We start from the raw sequence: 3,556 nt of genomic DNA on the forward strand, positions 1-3,556 counted from the left end.
AAAGTGGATTTGCTATCCCACTGGGTCTCTGAAGCAATTCAGCTTGGTTGTCCTCGGACCAACTTTGGGCAATTTTTAAATATGCAAATTAGGGCCACCATTACCAAAAAACCTATTTTCTTCAGTATCTTTGCAACTATGAATGATGGAACAAAAATGTTATCTAGACCTATGTTTTCATGGTCAAGGATTACGATAAAGGCATGAAAAAAGTTATTACATGTATTTATTTTATCTGTATGTAAAGTAATTGCCGCCATTACCCCAAAACCTATTTTCTGCAATATCTTTGCAACTATGCATGGTAATGTCACAAACATGGTGTCCAGACCTATGTTTTCATGGTCAATGATTACGATAAAGGCATGCAAAAAGTTATTACAAGTATTTATTTTATCTGTATGTAAAGTAATTGCCGCCATTACCCCAAAACCTATTTTCTGCAATATCTTTGCAACTATGCATGGTAATGTCACAAACATGGTGTCCAGACCTATGTTTTCATTATCAATGATTACGATAGACATTTAAAAAGTTTTCACATGTATATATTTTGCCTGAATATAAATTATTTGCAGCTGCTGTCTTGCGCAGGCATGGGATCACAAGGTTCATAATTCCAGGTCGAGTATTACCCAGCTCTATGATGCCAGCCGGATTCTGCTGGAACTCATGAGCCATGACGTGGGTCTCTCGGCGTCCATTGGGAGTTGAAACCAGGAGGTCAAAATTGTCAAACCACCCAAAGATTGGCCCCACCCTCTGTTCCATGCCCATGGCCTGATGTAGCACACTACTCTTTTCACCCGCAAAATTTGCAGCTGATTTGCGGAAACGTATGATCTCGTCATAGGACACTATGAAACCGTGATCATGTCGGAGCTTGATCAACTCTGAACTCCCATACCTGTGACGAAGCTTCACTGCCAGCCCCAGCGTTGTCTGGGTTCTCGTGCCTGTGATGTGACTTTGTGCAGCTTGGGTTAGACTGAGAGACTTTTTGTCACCCTCCCCACCCCCCCCCCCCGAAACCAATTCTGAAATTATCTTGAGCAGTGCGGTGCTAGTTTGTTTGAGTGTGTTGTTGTACGTGAATTCTCCAAGATCATAGTTTGCGCTATTGTCTGTACAGCTCGTACCTCACCTTTGACCTGCCTTACCACAGCGTCCACACTATCTTCGTCAACTGAATAGACCTCGACCAGCTTCAAGGATTTACCCACAAGATGCCTAAACCCTACAACTGAGGCACAACCCTCCATACGTATAACGACAATGTCATTACCTAAATAGTTTGTGAGATTTTGGAACATCTGCCTGCGAGATAACAATCCACCTAAACTACAGTACATATCATGTAATTCAATAGCTGTCCATGTATGGAGTTGTTGGTTAGCATAGATGTCATTAATTACCGAATTCAGAGCATCATCATCGATTACATCAGAGTTCAATGACAAATTGGTATACTTCGGAATAACCATGAACGCATCATAACACTTCTTATGGTATTGCGCGTCTGCGGCAGGTAAATCTGAAAGAACACCTTTGATGCGGATTTCAACCTTTCTACTCCAATCATCATTTCTCTGCTCACATAAATCTAAAAGTACATCTTTGAAAGGTGTAAGGCCAGGGCGATCACTGGTCTCGCACTGGATTATACGCTCCCACCTGTCAGGGTGTTTGGGGTCTTAAGGCAGACAGTCATCACCACAGATCAAACAATGTTTTTTTAATTGAAACGTTGGAAGTTGAGACCTTCTTACTCTGCTAGTCTCTGGTTCACTCTCTGTTGTTGAAAAGTCTTCTTTCCTTTTCTTGGCTATATACTTAGTCACATTCTGTTTAGATGTGTAAGTACAGTAACAAGTCTTATGACATTCCACAGATGAATTCTCTCCCTGTGAGTCCAAAATGGCCTGTAACTTGACATGAACATCATCGTCACCCCTCTCTTTACTCCGCTCAATCATCGTCCTGATGCCTTGGACTCTGACTGTCTGATGGGGTCCCTTCTCATGGCAGATCGGAAGGAGACACGTTTCGCTAGCCATCTCGATCACCTGGAAAGAGAATTGAGAGTGTTTTGAGAGCTGCCACAGTTATGTCATAATATATATATATATATATATATATATATATATATATATATATATATATATATATATATATATATATATATGTGATAACTTTTTACATGCCTTTATCGTAATCATTGACCATGGAAACATAAGTCGAGACACCATGTTTGTGACATTACCTGCATAGTTGCAAAGATATTGAAGAACATAGGTTTTTCGGTAATGGCGGCAATTAATTTACATACAGACAAAATAAATACATGTAATAACTTTTTCCATACCTTTATCGTAATCCTTGACCATGAGAACATAGGTCTCGATAACATTTTTGTGCCATTATCATTCATAGTTGCAAAGATATTGAAGAAAATAGGTTTTTCGGTAATGGCGGAAATTAATTTACATACAGACAAAACAAGTACATGTGATAACTTTTTATATGCATTTATCGTAATGCTTGACCATGAAAACATAGGTCGAGACATCATTTTTGTGACATTATCATGCATAGCTGCAAAGATATTGAAGAAAATAGGTTTTTCGGTAATGGTGGCCCTAATTTGCATATTTAAAAAAAATTCCCAAAGTTGTTTCGAGGACAACCAAGCTGAATTGCTTCAGGGACGCCATGGGATAGCAAATCCACCAAAAAACCTTATAACTATAGACCATTGCCAGGTTCTCCAAATGGCAAATGGACTATTATTGGTGATGACTTTGTCCAACAATAGAGAAAATATATTCTTCAGTTGGTGCAATATTTCTCATGAATCAACCTTTCCTATTTTACTGTTATGATGAAGTCACTTTCATCTCTCCAGTCACTTGGCAATAGTCCTCAGAAATTAATACCTTTTCTCAAATTCCTTTGCCTCAAACACGTTCTCCTATTTCTTTCCTTCCTTGCTTACATAGTACAAATTATATAGTTATTCAGGCAATAAGTGTTGGAGAAAAGGCTCTTGCTTGCCGTCCATGTTCTCAATTCTATTCCTTTCCTTATATTTTTCAAATACCTTCATGAACTCTTGCATCCAAGAAGTAAATTCGAAGGAAATTAATGACGCAAACGCCCACCCATACCCTCGGACCAATGATAATCTAAATGGCAGGACACTAAAAAGCAAGTTTGTTCTGTTATGTCTAATCCCGATTGAATTCTTCTGCTATAGTCTGAATGGATTAACGATCGTTCTTGATTTTGTGTCTTACTTTTCGGTGATGGGTAGTGAGCAGCAATTGCAAAGCACCTGTTGACCACGGGTAAGAGTCGAGGCTGATTTGTGGAACGACTCAACTGCAAATGCATGTATAGAGTTAGGCGTCAGTAATGACATTGTTTATATGCCACTGCTGGCCATGCATGCTGAGATGGCTTCATGGAGATGAAGGGAGAACTACTACTCAATAGTGACACATGTCGATTTTCTAACTGTCCATCATTGTGCATCTGATGAGGGCAGCCTCCTGAA

At 39.4% G+C, this 3,556-nt stretch overlaps 1 pseudogene; it reads right to left on the minus strand.

Annotated features, from left to right (window-relative positions):
- Positions 1-507: 507 nt before the first annotated feature.
- On the minus strand, positions 508-2,057 carry LOC147015873 (uncharacterized; annotated as a pseudogene).
- Positions 2,058-3,556: the final 1,499 nt, after the last annotated feature.

Source organism: Eptatretus burgeri, chromosome 12 (genome assembly GCF_056783735.1).
Source record: "Eptatretus burgeri isolate ZD-2024b chromosome 12, Ebu_testis_v1, whole genome shotgun sequence".
Taxonomy (NCBI): domain Eukaryota; kingdom Metazoa; phylum Chordata; class Myxini; order Myxiniformes; family Myxinidae; genus Eptatretus; species Eptatretus burgeri.